Below are 19,026 nucleotides of genomic sequence, written 5' to 3'. Positions count from 1 at the left end.
AATTATAACAATTCTACCAAACATTTTAGCTTTAATAAAAAAAAAATTCAAAAACTTAATGTACACTCAAAAAAAATGATTGGTAACACTTTATTTTGATGGTCCATTTGAATATTAATAGACTGTCTGCTTACAATCTGTTGATACTGCTCCTTTAACAGACATTTAACTGACTATAAGAAACTTTGCAAACTTTACACTAATCGTAACCCTAATCCAAACCTTCCAGTCTACGTATAATCTAATGAGAATTAGTTGTCTAGTAGATTCAACTGAACTTAAATTCAACACACGGACCATCAAAATAAAGTGTGACTAAATGATTAGTGCTGCTTGTTCAACCTGTTTACAATGAGCAGAAACAACACAATTCTTGTAATTTCTTTGGTCAATTCTTTTGTTTTATGTTCAGTCCTCTTACATTTGTAAATCATTAAGTTAACTTAAGAGTTTTGGATTGGGATAACTTGAAGGAATTGTGTTGGTCCAACTACCTGGTTATGGGCTTTTGTAGTTCCCAACATGCTTTGGGTGGGATGTATTAAGAAAGGAAAATGTTGACAAAACAAGTAATCTTAAGTGTTTAAAGTTAATAGAAAGACTTGTTAAAGTTTATTCTTCATTTTAGTTTGGAGGTTTAGAAGAGTTTCATGTAATGCTTTGAGTTTTGAGATGACCACCTTTTAGAAGCAGCCATCCTTTAGGTGTTTGCAGCTTAATTAGCAAAAATGCAGTTTATGGCTTTGCTCAGTCAGCAATAACTGTCTTCTGAGTTCTGAGATCAGTCGTAATTTATTGTATATGTAACTCATGAAATATGCTTAAAAATGGCTATTTTAGTTTATTTTGGATAACTTCAAATAAAACAAAAAGACTTTGAAAGGTACAACACATAATGAACATACATGATATTATCAGTCATTTCAGTTTAAGTTAAATAAAAATACAAAGTATTTAAACTTTTATTTGATAAAATCATGTTGGACCAAGTCAATTGCATTTAATTGTGTAAATTGTTTTATTTAGTTGGTGCAAAACAAACTTATTGGATGGAAATCCTGCCCTCAATTAAATTCAGTTAATCCAAGGTTTGTTTTTTGTTTTTTTGAGTGTAAAAACTGAGCAGAATAATGCTACACGCTGAAACAAAAAAAAATGTAAATATTTATTGGCTTTTGACATTGTTATATTAAAAAAGATTAAGCTTTTATTTTATTTACAGCATTTACATGTACTTCTACTTTCCTTATTTAATAGTAAAAATTTAAGTTAAGCTAAAAATGATAAATATCAGATTCTTTAAAACTTTTACTCAAGTGATATTTGTACAAAAGATTGTTTAATTATTTTGTTTTCTAACTGTACATTTAGTCTTTACCTGTTTTGTTATTATGTGGGCGTGGTTAAAAGGTCCGCTCGCGAGTTTAATGAATAAAGTGAAAGTGTTCGACACAGTAATGAAAGAGGAACAGAGAGAAAGGCAGGTGCGCATCGTGATGCTCAGTCGCCAGTTTCGAGAGTTAAAGCCAACAAACTGTTAGGATTGCAATCACAGCATCCTCAGAGAAGGCAGTTTGACTGAATCCTATCAGATGACAGGAAGATGTGGTGTGATTACTTCAGAGTTTGACAGAACTTTATGATGTGCGTCATTGAAGAAACAACCACACACATACATACAAAATCACACGCTACTGCATGAACATTTACAGCAACATTTAACTTAATCTGATCACTTGCTTTTACACAATCACTCATTATACATTATACATTCATTGCAAATGAAGATCCCGGCAAATGTTGCACACTGGCTGATGACATCACTACTATTGATCGACTGCTGAAGTGATCGCTGGACCTTCTGTTTATGAGGTGGATTTTTCTGTGAAACTATTGGGACTTATTTCACCATATTACAAGTGATCGCTGGACCTTTCTGTTTATAAGTCCTCTGAAACTATTGGGATTTATTTCCCCACTATATTACAACCTTACAGTACTGTAATTATTGTCATCTTATATGATAATTGTTTTCATTTACGTGGGCCTACGCTATTTTATTTGATTTGTATTGTGATGATTATGTTTACACACTAATCATAAAGAAATTGATACATTGTTTGAACAAAATAATTTGTGTATGACCTCTTTACTCTTCTCCTATTCTTTGGACATCAATTGGATAATATATCCTTTAAGGTGGTATAGAACCGTATAGTAATCAGTGCTTTCATACAGGCTTCAATACAATATTCAAAACAGTGACTTTTACTTAAACCAAAGTCAATTTCTAGTAATATATTTGTAATTTAACTGACTTTCAAGTACTTTACTGTAGCAATCATTGTGCAATACAAACATTAAAAATAATCATATTTGGCTATAAACATCCTATTTGGATGTTTTTTTTTTATTTTCAAGATGGCTGGAGATTTTATTCCTGTCCGAATAAAAAAAAAAAAACATCTGTCTTTTTCTCTCACTACCTGCACTGTAAAAAATATCCATAAATTAGCAGTTGTCCGCATTTTGTGATTCATGTTTTTTGAAAAAAAAATAAAAAATTGCTTTTAATTTGCATTATGGGTCTTTGATCTTCCGACAACTTCTAACCTTAAAAAGTTTGAAAAGATGACTTTTTTTAACATTTTTAATATTTTAAAGTGATACATTGTCTGGGTTGGTGTTTAATTATGTTATAGAAACCTTGTAAAAAACTTTCAGTACATTTTCTGTTTTTTTATAGATTTTTCTATATATATATTATTACAGTACATTATTTGCAATACCATATGAACCATTTTATTTTGAGAGTTTGCGTTAGATCCTTTCCTTATAATTCCTATGTATTTAAAATTGCATCCAAAATTTCAAACCAACATGTCCATTAGTCTACATTAACTGAGTTTTATTAATTCTAGAAATCTTGTGAATTAAATATTTAACCTCATTACAAACTCAAACATCCACTGCAAATGTTTTAAGTTTTTCTTTTCACTTTCTGATAAGCTATAAGGACCTTTTAGGTCCCCAAGACAAACAACTGCCATCCAAAGGGCTATAGTGTATAGTTCTACAGAGAAAAAGAGAAAGAGAGCAGCAGGCGACTAGCTAAAGTTTTCCTTTGCCGTGGCTTTGTGGCGTGTGTGTGTCTACGTAAAGGGGATTTATAGTGGCCTGTTATGTGTGGTTTTTGTGTGCTGGTAGCTGTGGCTAAACCGCACACCATCTGAGACCTTACTGACAGTATTAATATGTACTCGTTTGCCAACATCTGTGCAATTACTTCTAAAATATTTCCACAAGTGGCAACAACTCGTGTCCAAGCAGACTGGGCCGCAATAGCAAAAGTCTGAAAGGACAGATCATGTGGATACAATTTTTGTGGATCAAGTTATTTGATCTCAGTTCAGAGATTTTTTTTTTTCTTAAGTTATAGCGCCCCCCTCATTTCCTAAAACTGGTGAAATTTGGCTTTAAGATTTGCACTACTTGCACCAAAGAAACTGTGTGCCAAATTTCAACTTCCCTCATGCAACAAAATAAACAAACAAATGCAAACACACATGCAATAGGCTTGATTCTGTTCAATTATTATAAATTAAAAATATCCAAACTATAAATAAATATTTTAAAAACATAATCAGCATAACCATTTAATTTAGGGAAAGAGTTTAGTCCTTTAACTCCCGTTTGAAGGATAGAACTATAAACAAGCTGGTTTATGTGAACTGCTTTTATAAATCCAAAATGTATTTCATAATTCCTTTCTCAAATGTACTGTACAATTTCAGAAAAATGCAGACTATGTAAAAATAAATATACAAATACACACACAAGCACGCATGCACGCACACACACACACACACAAATTTAAGTTGCATTTGTTTGTGTTAGTTAATGACTTTATAAACATGAACAAAAAATATATTAATTACAGTATTTGTTTATGTTAGTTAACGCTATTGTTTATGAAATTACAGTTGTCCGTTGGTTTTTTGACTCACAGTGCATTAACTAATGTTAACAAGCATGAATTTGCATGATAATAATACATTAGTAAATGTTGAACTATAATTAATAAATGCTGTACAAATGCCTTATAGTAAAGTGCAACCATATAATAACCAATATAATCATTTACTTCAGGGGAATAGTTTTGTAGCACTGCAGATATGCAAATTAGCTTATTATACTGTTCAAATATATATATATATATATATATATATATATATATATATATATATATATATATATATATATATATATATATATATATATATATATATATATATATATATATATATATATTATATTTTTTACATTTATTTAAATTATTTAAAATATTTAATTTAATTATCCCTGATTCCAAACACAATAACATAATGTAATGAAGAAAATAAACATAAAAGGATAAATGGAGAGGAAGGAAAAAACAGAAGAGGCTAATTATTTAGGTAAAGGTACAGTAGGATATTGTCTTTAGAAATTTTTATTTTTTTGTGCTGGTTAAAAGTCTCTTCACATTCTGATCGTAATAATTAAAGTAAATGATCTAAGTATGTTTATTTGTATTTTTATATTCTGGGTAAGGCATGATACTAAAAAATGTTCATCCAATTAAAAATCATCCAGCCAATAAGTAACTCAATTACAACAGTTAACTTAAACTGTCACTCAACAAATTTAAATGTGTATTTCTGCGCACCCTCTTCAAACAGACAGATCTATCATTTGCGCATACATGAGAAGCATGGACAGTGAGTGAGTGAGTGATAGCTGACAATCTGAGGATCAACATGACCTATTTTCTGAAAGACCAACGTGGCCTTGTGTCCAGGGAAAAAAAAAGATTGTTTCTGAAAGGGCTTCTGCCACAAATGCAGAATCAGAACTTTTCTAAATCCTGAATCAATGTCAGAATTACTTTTGTACGCTGGAGGGAAATGACGTTATACAGTTCAAAACAACAATCTGAAGGGTGAAATCATGGTTGAAGTATTACTTTAAGACAGGTATGTTTTAAAACTATTTTAGTCACACATAGCTTATGTAAATTGTGTTCTCGTTTATGAATGTGTTTTTATGTACGTAGGTGTTCTTCAGCCAGTGAAAACATCCGGCGAAAGATTGACTATTTTCGAGTTCATGTCGTACCTTTTACACCATCAATAATATAGTTGGTTAAATAGACCTGAGTATTCATATACTTGTTTAAGTGTAAAAGAAGATGAAAACAAGCGATGTATGAGGATCAGTGAGTAAAATTGAAAATGAAGAGGCTTTAAAAAAAAATTATTTAGTTTAATAAAAAAACAAGTAAATAGTGCTTATCTGCCTAACCAGCTTTACTGAGGTGAAGTTTGAATTATATTCGCACATTTGTTTGTGTTTGAACAGTGACAGCTTGTGAAACGCTCCCACTCTAACAATACTTTGAATATTCAGTCTGAAATAGTGTGTAGGTCTGACTTCAAAACAACATTAGCACTATTTCATTGACTTTGAATAATTTCCATAGTCTCCATAGAGTTTTCTAACTGGTTAATGAAATGATCTAGTGTTAAATAAGGTTGTCTATCATCATCTATTCTGTGCGCGTTCATGACTTAAGGAAGTGTGGTTTTGGACAGGAGGGATGCTAATGTAAGCATTTTGGCAGATCACCTACCTCACCTTTAAATAACTAACAATCAAACAGGTTGCAGGTTTCCTGGTAAGAATAGGACAAACTAATCAAGGTCATTCTCTTTTTTTTTTTTTTTGGGAAAGAGAAATTTTTGGAGAGTGAAAAAGAACCCAAAATACATTTCTTTCAGTTTTTCATTATACAGTAATTGTACTACATCACAAGACCTGTGCTACTGTCCTTAAAAAAACAAGCATCTGTATCATGATTTGCTGAGCTTTCTCAGTCTGTTTTGGAGCTAATCCACAATAAATTCATTTTTATGAGGTCAGATTTATCATACCAAATATAAGACAGTAGAGACTGAACATCACTAGGCAACGTGCCATGGAGAATTCCCCAGAACAGTGTGATGTAGCCTTCAGCAAACCTACAACCATTTATATAATTTATTCTTGAACATTCTCACTCCAGATGATATTTCATTTATTTTGTGGATGCGTTGCTGTTGCCAGACAGATTTTGTTTCTGTCGAGGCATAACATTAAGCCATATGTAAAACGATCAGAGGTAATTTATGTACCAAAATCAACCAAATAAAAGTGAATGTAGCTTTAATGTCATCCTACACTGTAAAATATGCATAAATAAACAATTTTACGTATTTTGTGATTCATGTTTTGCATTTTCATTGTTTATTTATGCTGTTTACTTGTGTTGTTGGACCTTGAACTATAACCAACAACTTTTTCGACTACAAGTCATCAGAAAAACACAAGGGACAAACGCAGCACATGGTATATTGTGGTATTGTTGTGAAAATAAACTTTAACCCTTTATTGCCCAAATCCACATATCTGGCGATCTCTCAGTGATAGTAATTTTTCCATCACAATTAATTATATGATCCCCTGAGCTTTACTAGTGTTTGATAAGAAGTGTGCATTCCTGTTTTACCGGATCCGGCACTTCATATTTGGAGATATCTCATATCGACAACGCAAACGAACAGGCTAAAGATCTGAACTAAAAACTAATCATTCATTCAACTATGAGTCGACTCTTTTCTTGAAAAATCAATAGTGTTAAACATAGTGCACTTTCAGATTTAAACCTGGATGTTGGATGTATTCATTCACTGAGCTTTTACACACTACATGGAAGGTCATTTTCAAAAACCCATAATAGCGGCTCTTTAATTAACAATTAATGTGATCAAGCTAAATATTTTATATATGAATCTAAACATGACTTTTCTTTCAGAACAACCCGTTTTAGGGAGAAATAACACATTTTATGGACAAATAAATTCCTTGGCTATAATATTTTAAAGAGCCCCTAGACAGAAATTTACCTTCCATGTAGTGTGTAACAAAGCTTTAAGTTAAGTGAAATATCCAGCTACGTTTTTATTTGAAAGTGCGCCATGTTTAAAACTATTGATTCATCTACAAAAGAGCCGACTCAGAGTGATTAAAATGAATCATCGGGGTAACAGATCTTTAGCCATGTCAGCGTGACATTTATACAGAACTCAAGCGCCGCCCGTTTGTTGTGCATGCAGACCCGAAAAAATTCACACCATAGCAAAAAAAAAAAAAAAATCCTGGTTGAATCATGACGCAAAGACGCTGTGCTCTGAAGTGTGAGGGAAAGTTAGTATTATTTTCCCTACCCAAAGATGAGGCTGTGAAGAGTCAGTGGTTGAAGTTTACTTTTGCAAAAATAGCCTCAGCATTATAGCCCCAGCCTTGTACTGTTTTCCCATCATTTTTCTGACAAGTGCTTAGGCAGTCTACATGCCAACAACAGAAGATTCATGAGCCATTTGTTAAAGGAAGGATGAGAAGATGTATGGGACTTTGTCAGAGCTAGACAGGAACTTTACAGTACACAATTTATGAACCAGTTTCTACCTCCATTTCACAAGTGTAAGTAAGAGCGATTAAAACGGCTGCCTCCTTGTTTTCTCTAGCTTGCAAAATATTTAATTGAGTTTTGTTTCTTGTTTGCAAATTGAAAATGCGGAGCATGCTGCTTTCTTTGCGCATTTAATATGCATTCCCGACCTTGCAATCCTCTGCTGTTTGTCATTGCTATGACCACTGTCAGCTGTTCCTACACACGTGTGGCAGTCAAGTTTTAAAATAGTTCAGCTTTTGCCTTTATGTAATATAATACTGAACTGAATGAATACTGTGTTTCATGCTTAAGAATAAAGTAATATGCTGGTGTTAAACTGCATGCTTTAATGCAGTCCTACATTGGGCTCACACATACACTATGCACTCTGATTACTTCAAAATTGTTGATAAGCTGTGGTGAGCGATTCTCTGCTGAGCGAGTCTCGTGCTGAATGCAATTGACCAATTGCGACAGACTGGGTCATCGGACCAATCAGCACAGATTAGCATCGCGCTAAGGAGTGGTTTGGGAAAAAATTAATCACTGAAAAAAATCATATGGGAGTCGTTGGGATAATTAGGTAAAAATAAAAGCATATTATAAGACAATGGAAGAGTTTTATGACTTTGCATGCATATCAGACAGTTGTTGGAGAGACCAAAAGCCAAAATATTACCTTTTTTAATACTTAATAAGGGCTCTTAAAAAAAATCACTTACATGCAACAAATAATCTAAAAAGCTACTTGTGTGTTCTGCACCTGTGTTTATAGAAATTGTTCATACATATGATAGGCACAACATCTAAAATACCTTTAAAAACACACATTTATATGTGGTGCAGTGTACCAAGTTTAGAGCTTGCAGAGAATCCTCTGAGACTTCCCAACTCCATTTTAAAAGTCTAAATCTATTATGTGCACTGGTACATTAACTTTGTATCACACGCTTGAGAAATACTGTGTTGAACCACCATCTGAACAGAATCATTTTCTTCAAGCATCTGAAATGAACTGCAGAAAGACTATACTGCCACGATAAGATTAAAAATATACATATAACTCCAGCGCAAAACAGCACGGCTCATTACTGAATACGTCCAATGCAAGAATATTATATTATTTATGATTAAATAGAAAGTTAATTGTCCATTTTGCTTCGGTGCAAATCTAGCTGTGTGGCTGGCTCTGAAAACAGCAAACTTGCTGAAAGGCTCTTTCCAGATCACAGAGTGAGCGAGTGAAAGAAATAAAACAGGGAACGAGAAACAAAAGTAAAGAATGAAGCGGAAAGAAAGGGAGATTAATGAGAAAATAGTTAAAGACGAAAAGAACAAGGAAAACGGAGTAAAGTGTGAACAGGTTGACCTGCGTGTGGACTTTGAGGCAGAGCAGAACATGCTCATACAGAAAGCAGCGAGCAGCTTACTGACAGAATTTCAATACCTAGCAGCAGCGAGCTGGATATAATTCAGTAGAAACGGGAAGTTGTACATGTTTTTTTCTTCTTCTTCTTCTGCTTGCTGCCATCAGCCTGCCAACTCAAATAAGCCTCGCTCCAGCGTGCAACAAGCTGTTTTGATGAAGCCTGATGAAGAAGAATCTCCAACACATTTCAGACTCTGATACAGAAGCCAAAACAGCCGTCACTCACAGCATCACTGTTATTGGTGGAAAGAGTGGAAGGACCAGAGGTTATATATATAATGTGTCGTGTCAGCTGATAGGTACAAAAAGATATAAATCAAGAACCCAAAAAAATTGAGCCAAAAAACACCGACGGAAACACAATACCACTAAGAACCGCAGATCAAGGCGTATTTTGAAACGCATTAGGGTGATTTTGCCATGGGTGAACGTGCGGTCAAAGCAGACTTTGGTTTTCCGTTGAAACACATGCGAATATGGAGAGTGGAAACATAAGCATATGTGTGAACGTTAGATATTTTGCTGTTTAATACATTTGAAGTTTGGGAGATCGGGCATGTCAGTTTGTAGAAAGATGGTTGACTAATAGTGGACAAAACGGCATTGACTGACCTACTGGTCCCAAGCAAAGAATAAAAAACTAAATAAAATACACACATACCTATATGTCCAGTTAAAGTCAAAATTATTAGCCCTCCTCTGAATTTATAATTTTTTTTTATATTTCGCAAGTACTTTTACTACCCCACTAAGAAAAAAATAAATAAATACATAATTGGACTGCATTTTTAACTCCTAATGTCACTAGTTAACACACTCAATGCCTTTACAAAATGGTAAATAGCTATGTCAGTTTATGGTAAAAGTACTGAAATTAATACATAAACTACAAAAAATCTGAAAATATGAAGTGTATGACTAATTTATTTTTGAAAAATGTTCAAATTAAAACATTTTTGAATACTGAAACATCTTTCTTTTTTGAACTATGCCATTAACTATGCCATTTTTTCTTTTTTTTTTTTGACAGTAAAACCAAAATCAAGAGTAGTACTGCAACAGGATTATATTTGAAGATTATTTTGTAGAACAACAATGCTGTGTGTGTGTGTGTGTGTGTGTGTGTGTGTGTGTGTGTGTGTGTGTGTGTGTGTGTGTGTGTGTGTGTGTGTGTGTGTGTAAACCATTGTTTAAAATTTTTACAGTCATTATTTAAAACAGTCAAAACATGGTCAAGCATTTGGTCAAAGGGAACAGAAGAACATTTTCAAAAAAAAAAAAAAAACATTCAAAGATGATTCCTTGGATTAAGTTAAATGGTTGTAAACAATTTTTTGAGCTGAATTTAAACAAACAAATCAAGTTTGAACGTTACTTTTTTAATTTGTTTAATTTTTTTTATTTAATTTGTTTGTTTAAATTCAACACATATAAATTGTTTGCAACAATTTTGCAGACATCATTTTTTTTTTTATTGCAGACTACTGTGTGTCTTCTATATTCAATACAGGCTTTAATTGTAGATTTTTTTAGACTTAATAAAGCACCAAATATGTAATATTGTAACATTTATAGTAATTATTTGAAAACAGATGTGCTAAAATAGTCGGACACTGTAAAAAGGGATTAGATGAATTTAAAAAGTAATTACAATTAGCATAATTATAAAAAATAAGTCAAGTTAAAAGTTTCAAGTTACAATGGGTTTACCTACATTATCTTTTTGTATTCAACTTTTTGCTTTTAATGCAACTGGTTTACTCACTTTAAGTAACTAATCCCTTTTGAGTGTATTGTTATCATGGCACAAAATGAGTTATTATAAATAAACTATTATGTTCATTTATGTGTTGAAAAAGTATTCTCTCTATATAATGTTAGGGCTGATAATTTAGCCTTTACAAATAAATTGAATGCAGATTTATACTGTATAAAATTCATTTTATTCTCAACCTAATTAAATCTAGCTTTGCAGTATTTCCACAAGGATGGGGAAAACACACTGATGACCGCAGTGGCCTGGCCAGAGGCATGTGGTTGGATGGAGGTGCAGGTTTCCTGGCTGTGCTATAGACCAGAAACAGGTTCATGAGTATTAATCTGGCAGCTGTAGGAAGAGATATGAAAACATTTCTGAAGGATGAAAGCCAGTTTGGCAGTAGAGTATTGATTACGGTCAAAAATGAGTCGGAGGTCAAAAAGTGAACCTTTTTCACTTGTCTATTACAGAATACTGCCATGTGCTGCAGTTTCATTAAATGAAAATTCACATCTCAGAGGTTAAGCCCAATAAAGCGTTTTAAATCTGGTAGTAGAGTAGTAGATCTACAACAGTTAACTACAGTTTGCTGATCAGACACAAAATCATCAATCATTTAAATGTATTCACCTATTAAGTGAATTAAAGGGACATTCTCTCATAATTCACCTCCCTGACACATTATCTATGATGTACTGTATATGAGTTCTTCTTCGAATGAGCACAAACGTAGATTAATTAATTTTTTTTTTTTTAAATAGTCCATTTCCCTGAGTTTTTGCAATAAATGTTCAGGCCAGGTGAGTAATGAAAGACTTGTAAAAATAAAAACAGAGTAAGGGCCTACTCACACTATGCCATCCGTACCGTGCCCAGGCCCGTTTCCCAGATTGTTTGAGAAGTGTGAGTGCGCTGAATCGGGCTCAAGCACGATTCACTTGGCCGGCCCTGGCCCGGTTGGAAGAGGTGGGCCTGAGCGCGGTTCACTTGGGCGTTATGTTTGTAGTGTGAGTGCAAAACGCGCCAAAGTCCGAAACTGAAAGTGAGACGTGACTTTAAGGGACTGTTTCATATGGATTTATTAATCATTCTCACTGTTCAGTGAACGCAAACTGCTGTGGGTTATTAAAGACGCAAACCCTTCACTGCACGACAGCTGCAAGCCTTCAGTAGACCTCCTCATTCCTGCAGCACAAGGGCTTTATGAGCGCCAAAAGTGGCGGATCTGTTCAGCGAAATATCTGACTGCGTGACACCACATCCCTTAAGACTGTTTGGCGAAATATTTGACTACAAGTCACTGCATATCAAACGACTGAAACAATATAACTAGAGAAATCTCCACTGTGCTGCTGAGTGACAGCGCTTTTCACTGAACAGCGCAGCATCGATGACGTGAGCATGCCCAAGCCCGATTGTGGTGTGAGTGCGGGCCGTCGGGGGAGACGGGAGGGGGGACAAGCGTGCTTTGGCCCATTTCAAGGCAACTGTACCTAGTGTGAGTACAGCCTAACTGTATTTGTTATAATAATATTTTAAATAGTGGTATTGTAAACAAATTACAGTTTCATCCAAAAAGTTTTTTTAGATTATTTAGAATTTTAAAGTATATTTTCTTTAATACTGTACTACACATTTTTTTCTTTTTTAAACAAAAAGAAAGCAGATTTTCAATAAAACTAAACAAAAATGTGATCACTGTGATTCATTATAATCCTCATGACACAAAAAAGAATTACACAGAAGGTCATTCATGGAATGCATTTCTCTTGTAGAAATACAAAGAGTATTTTGATAATAATCTGAAAAAGATGCTATTATTTATCATTACCTGCTGCAACAAAACTTATATCGAGGTTGAAGGCTTCAACATCCAACCTAACAAAGCAGATCTTTAAATAGTTTTGTCCAGTAACTCTTGTTTTTAAGTTTTGTCGTATTTCAAAATTCTGAATGCTGATCATTCTGTTTAAATTATTTTTAAGAATGTAAAATGAAACATGATGTATACATTATTATGATATATAATTGATATATATCAATTTACTTCTTTTCTCCACACCACTCCACAACCTTATTCCTGCACCCCACACCATACTGTGCTCACTCTGCCCTTTTTATAGCAGAGGAAACTGCAATGGAATGGCTCATACCATCACAGCAGGTAACTATTAGGTAAATATATCTATGCACATTTCTTTGATCAACAGTTTAATTATATGTATACACTCTATTTGCATACTATACAGTTTTACCCCATAACTAATTATTATTTTATTTTTTCAGTTTTTTTAAACCCCTTTTGTTTAATTGTCCCGGACAATCCTTCTCCCCCGTATATACAACAAATAGGATCTCCAGCCGGCCATTCCTTCTGCCCATGCACAGTGCACGCGTGTGCATAAAATGAACGTGATAGGCTTTTTGGCCCCTTTGGCCTTAAATAGCCGTCATGGCGCAGCCAGGAAGATCTATGAGATGAGACGAGACAAACACAAACACAACTGAACAACAGGTAAGTGAATTTAAATGTCATGTTTGCTTTGTGATAACGGATGTATAGCGGAAATATTGACTTGAAATGTGTGTATATTATATATATATATATATATATATAAAGAGCAGCTATACAGGACTTTCACGCGGTTCCTTTCGTTAATCACTTTAGAACCACTTTTTGGAATACTTCACTGTTCTTTTTTTTAGAATAACTATTTGCAAAACTAAATCCAGCATTCTTTAAAGAACATCATTACTTGAGAACTGTAAGCTTTGAAACTGCACATCCATGTTTCTCTAGCCGTAAGACCTCCAGAGCAAAGAACTGTGTCACATATGGCTTAACTTGAGACTGTGCGTGTGGTAGGAGAAAATTAGCATGTCCACCAGGGGGTCCAGAGACCACAAATGTGGACAAGGCACGGAAATCATGGCAATGCTAAAACAGCATCATATTGAAGGAACGTTCAGCAGATGACTGAAGGAGACGAGACATAATGAGAGTGAAAGCATTCAAGAGTGTCAAAGAAAAACAGACATAACAGACAGAAGCAAGTGGCCCAAACATAAGGTAAGGTTTAGCTTCAGTCTCTCATAACAGCTCAGTAACTCTCTACTGGCAACATTGGACTCATGGGAAAACAGGCCTGCCTGCCGGTTCGCCTCACAGAAGCTTGCCATTCCAGTGACATAATTCTCCATTTCCGAACTCAGTGTTTGCACAGATATATGACAGCTGCCTTCTCTGGCTCAGGCTGCAATATCAGCCACATAACAAAGTGGAGCCTGTTCCAAGCAAGAGCTGTTTATTTAAATTGCTATTATACTGAATAAACCTCCAACTCCATTATGGGGAGCACAAACAGCATGCATTCAAACACTGACAATGAGTTTTTAAGATTTGTAATCTTGTGTGAGTCAAACACAACAAAAAAGTGTTCATGATAAAGAAAATGGTCACACTTTAACAATTAGCAATTCCTTCAGTTTATTACCTAAAGGAATTCAGGGAATAAACTGGGGTCAGGGGTCACCACAGTGAAATAAACCTCTAATAACTTTGGCAATTGTTTTACATAGCAAATGCCCCTTCTGCTGGTAACACCCACACGCTCTTTCGTTCAATTTAGATGATCACTCACAATATAGTTTACACTCCACAGATCTCTTTTAAATTAATATTTTCAATAGGATGCTATACTGTAGTTGTTGCAGATTTGTCGGTTGCACATCCATGATGCGAATCTCTTATTCCACCACATCCCAAAGGTTCTCTGGATTGAGATCTGGTGGCTGTGGAGGCCATTTTAGTACAGTGAACTCATTGCCATGTTCAAGAAACCAGTCTGAGATTTTAGTGAGCCTGTGCAAGCCTTAGTTTCCTATTCTTAGCTGACAGGAGGGGCACCTGGTGTGGTCTTCTGCTGCTGTAGCCCATCCGCTTCAAGGTTCGACATGCTATACATTCAGAGATGCTCTTTTGCATACCTCGGTAGAAACGAGTGGTCATTTGATTTACGGTTGCCTTTTTATCAGCTAAAATCAGTTTGGCCATTCTCCTCTGACCTCTGGCATCAACAAGGCATTTGCACCCACTGAACTGCCACTCATTGGATATTTTTTTTTTTTTTTTTGGAACATTCTCTGTAAACCCTAGAGATGGTTGTGCATGAAAATATCAGTAGATCAGCAGTTTCTGAAATAATCATACCAGCCTTTCCGGCATCAACAACCATGCCACGTTCAAAGTCACTTAAATCTCCTTTTTTCCCTATTCTGATGCTTGGTTTGAACAGCAGCAGATTGTCTTGACCATGTCTACATGCCTAAATGCATGGATGGGCACTGTCTATACATTTCATTTTTCCTTTCAAAACCATCACTGTAGTGAATTGAATTGATGTATTTTAGTTCAAATTAATAGATCTGTACAAAAAGCATGATTGTCACCTCACTCATGTGTTCTGTAATACACAGTGCATAAATATTAATTATTTCTCAGTAGTAAAATGAGTTTTATCTCATCAAAATACAAATGGCTTCTAATAAATATAAAATTAATATAAAGCTTATTATTGATCTAGAACCCATTGTCTTGTGCAAAGAAGTGGGCATGCTCTGTGCTGGACTTACTAATGACTACAGCTATTAGACAATCATGAGGGACCGAAGTGTGAAATTTGGCCCACAAACACCAACACATTTTTGAGGATACCCTAATGTCCACACTGCACGTGATGCCATAAAAACGTGTGGCCTCAGAGAAAGACACCAATCAGACACAGATGTTCTCGTATATGACCTCATGGGTTCATTTTCTTTCTCACCATCCCGCCGTCATCTCAAACACTTCGGGCCGTCCCGCCTCCAGACCCATTACAGCAACCGTCTTTCTCTAAACAACCGGTCATGATTAGCTTTCATTCGTGCGCCAGATGCTTTTCACAAGGACAAACCAGAGGAGTTAACAGGTTCATTTCCATACCTGCTTGCTATGTAAAATAGGACACTTCCGATTCTGGGAATAATAGAAAGAAGTGATTTGCTTTTGGACCCAAGCCACTTTTCCAGGCGCTAACTGCCAATTGTTTGGAAAAGTCAGTGCAAATCCCTTCGAGAGGCAGTGTTGTAAAGGAAGGGTGGATGTTGACAATCCGTGTCCTGTCCTTTTCACTTTGCCAGCTTTCTCCCACTCTGTCTGTCTCTCGCATGCAGCAATTCCAGTGTTCCCGCGCTATTCCCAAACCAGAGTCTTCCAGCAGTGACTCACTGGAGAGATTCCTCAGCATTCAAATCTGTTTCCTATAAATTAGTCTCTGTTATCAGAACATGTCTCACGCTATGAGCTGCTCTGGTGCCTCATTTACAGGCAGAAAGTATTTGAGCCGCTAATGAGATTTCTACTATAAAGGTCAACTTGTGGCTGCTCTCATCTTGCAGATGGTGTTTAAAACATCACAGGAAGGTGAAGTGTGATTCTTGGTGTTTAATAATAAATAAAGTATGTATTACTCAACATACACCCATACCAAATGCAAGTCTTCATTTAAAAACAAATTATAGCAAACCAAAAACACTTGCAACAGTAAAAAATTTGACACATTTTTGGTCCAACCTTAAATAGTTTTGAAGGCTGATATCATTTACTGAAATGTCAACAATTTTTTGACGGTGCACTGATTACATGTTTTGTCTGTTTAAGTACACACCATGCATGTTTGAGGGGGAAAAAGTGGACCGGATTATCAAATTAATTTATCATATCTAGATGAGAATTACTGTAAATGTATGAAAATAACAAACTATCCATATAATTAAAGAAACTACATTTCCAGGGTAACCAGGCTTTTCCGGGCTTATATTTTCCATACATTTCATGTTTCACATGCTAAGATGCAAGAACAGGATCTGCTTTATGTCTTCTATTGTTGTTTACAGGGCAGATGTCATGTCTAAATGTGTGATAAGCATGAGATGCTCTACTCCCTCTTTCTAATTGAGTTTGCTTGCCAAGCATCTTCATTTAAAATAATGACCTTTCTGGCATAAACCATACCCATCTAGTAATGGCCCGTTTTTTACTGAGTGGTACGGTATGGTACGGTTCCAAACCATACCGTACCGCACCTTCCCGTCCCACTTCTTTGGCCCCCTTTGCAAAGGGTACTAAGGCTACCAAAAAGTGGAGCTAGATGGCTGAATGCTATTGGTTTACAGAGATACTGTAAGTCATTCGCTTGTGCAACAAGCCAGAATGAAAACAAACGAACTGCCATATTTTAAATACACAGCCTAGAGTTTACACCATAATAATATATACATTTAATAATGAGCCATAGTCGACCTGAGCTCAAACAAGCCTTGTCATCGTCTTGATGAACAGCCACAAAGCCAAGAAGAACAAAATCTGCTGTCCCCTTTGTTGTTTTACGAGCCCGTCTAAAAGTGTGAATGGTTTCACTTTGTCCAGAGAGCTCACAATCTCATCTATATTTGAAATAACAAACTTTTTGAGCTCATATTAATAACATGCTTTTGATCATTGAAGCGCTTTAATACACGATCCTGTCAAAAATCATGAAACGCGAGAGAAGCGTGAAAAAACAAAGGAGAAGCCAGAAAAAAGAGCAGCAAATGATGCATCTGCAACTTAAAACATGAACAAACTGCCATGTTTAACTGTTATTATCACCTTTTGGACTATTATGAACCCAGAATGACGGAATTACTTTCTAACAAGAGGGTACACATGCTGCTGAAGATTAAAGACACAGATGAGAGGTTTGCACTGACTATGGGCTATGTTGTGTGTTGTTTTTGAACCTAAATAAGGACTAAATGTATGCTGTGTGTGATTTTTCTGTAAGTGGTAACATCGGAGACTGTAAGGGTCTGTATGTGTTCATATATGTTGCATTTATTTTCGTTCTGTCATTGATCTGCAGTTAGAATCAAATTATGTTCATAGAAAATTTTGTAAAACATTTATACACAAGTATTCATGTGTTTAAAGCATCTGTTTTCCGAGAAGTGCTTCTCATATGATATGTACACGACCTGAACAGCTTTACTGTAGACATTTTCTCGAGCGAAAATGACGTCGTCTGAAACTTTCTGTCATACCCCATGCCCTCCGAAAGAGTACCATTGGTACTCTTTTAGCAGTGGAAATGCAAACCTGATAAAGGTGACCCGTACCAACCCGTACCGTACCATATTGTACTACTCAGTATGGGCCATTAGAGCACTATTGGCTGTGGAAATGCAAGCCTGATCAGGATGACCTGCACCAAACTGGACTGTACTGTAATGTCCCTTTTAAGGAAAGTCTGTTCACTTAGTGTCCATATTTGCAATGCTTTTGGGCAGCTCATCTAAAACCAAAATACTACAGTAAATGAATGGAGCAATACTGAAATCTCACTGAACTTAAAATATAATTATCTATTCCAAAACATCAACAAAATCTGAAGTGAACTGCTTCATTACTTTTGTTGCCTAAGCTCTAATTATGCTGAATTTTAATATTTACATTCTGCTCCAGCTACTACACAAAGACTGGCATTGCCATTTTTTTTTTAATTTAATGACACCAAACTTGTTTGTGCAACCAAAAGAGGGGGCTAAAAACACAGGAAATTAATAGACAAAAACTGGTGCAAAAAACAGAGAATGTCACTAGAGGGACACAATATGTTGACAGTGCACTCAGTAGTGACCAAACCAAGGGATTCCCGTAATAGACAAACAAATTCGCACAGAACCCTACCTCAAAGAACCACTGGGCTTCCTTCCCAGCAAGAGCTATTTTGAGAGTTGTATTGATTTTATCTTTTGAACAGCTATGGACTGGTGTACATTATCACTTTAATTCATCGTTATCAATATGAAGATGAGATGTAAGAGAAGTCCAATCCATATAATTAAAGAAACTACTTTTCTGAGTTAAACTGAAGTGATTTTGGTATAAAAAAAAAAGTTTATAAAATGTGCTAAAAAGTCAAAATGGCAAACCATGATGTACCACTTGTTTGGCATGCTTTCCTAAAGGTACACAGCACAGCAGTATGGAACCAAAATGGTAAAACAAGACTCACTGCTGAACACTACAGGTTTTCTAGAACTCATCTCTCAGTACTCACTCACACAAAATCAGTACCACAACATGGAAACGAGGCATAAGTTCACTCATTTGGTAGTTTGTTTGGTTGTCTGGTTCAGATGACTGTTTAGAATTACTCAAATGAACCATATTAACAGAGCAATCAGACAAAGTGTGAACGTTCCTTTAAGTCTGAACTGAAAGTT

General features: G+C 35.2%; 1 protein-coding gene across 3 annotated transcripts in view; it reads right to left on the bottom strand.

The window, feature by feature from the left end:
* stx8 (syntaxin 8) overlaps window positions 1-19,026 on the bottom strand; it is a 106,305-nt gene that overhangs the window by 12,559 nt on the left and 74,720 nt on the right.

The sequence above is a fragment of the Danio rerio genome, chromosome 6 (genome assembly GCF_049306965.1).
Source record: "Danio rerio strain Tuebingen ecotype United States chromosome 6, GRCz12tu, whole genome shotgun sequence".
In the NCBI taxonomy this organism is placed as follows: Eukaryota; Metazoa; Chordata; class Actinopteri; order Cypriniformes; family Danionidae; genus Danio; species Danio rerio.
The sequence above is the reverse complement of the archived record's forward strand: the minus strand, read 5'-3'. Positions and strand labels throughout refer to the sequence as shown.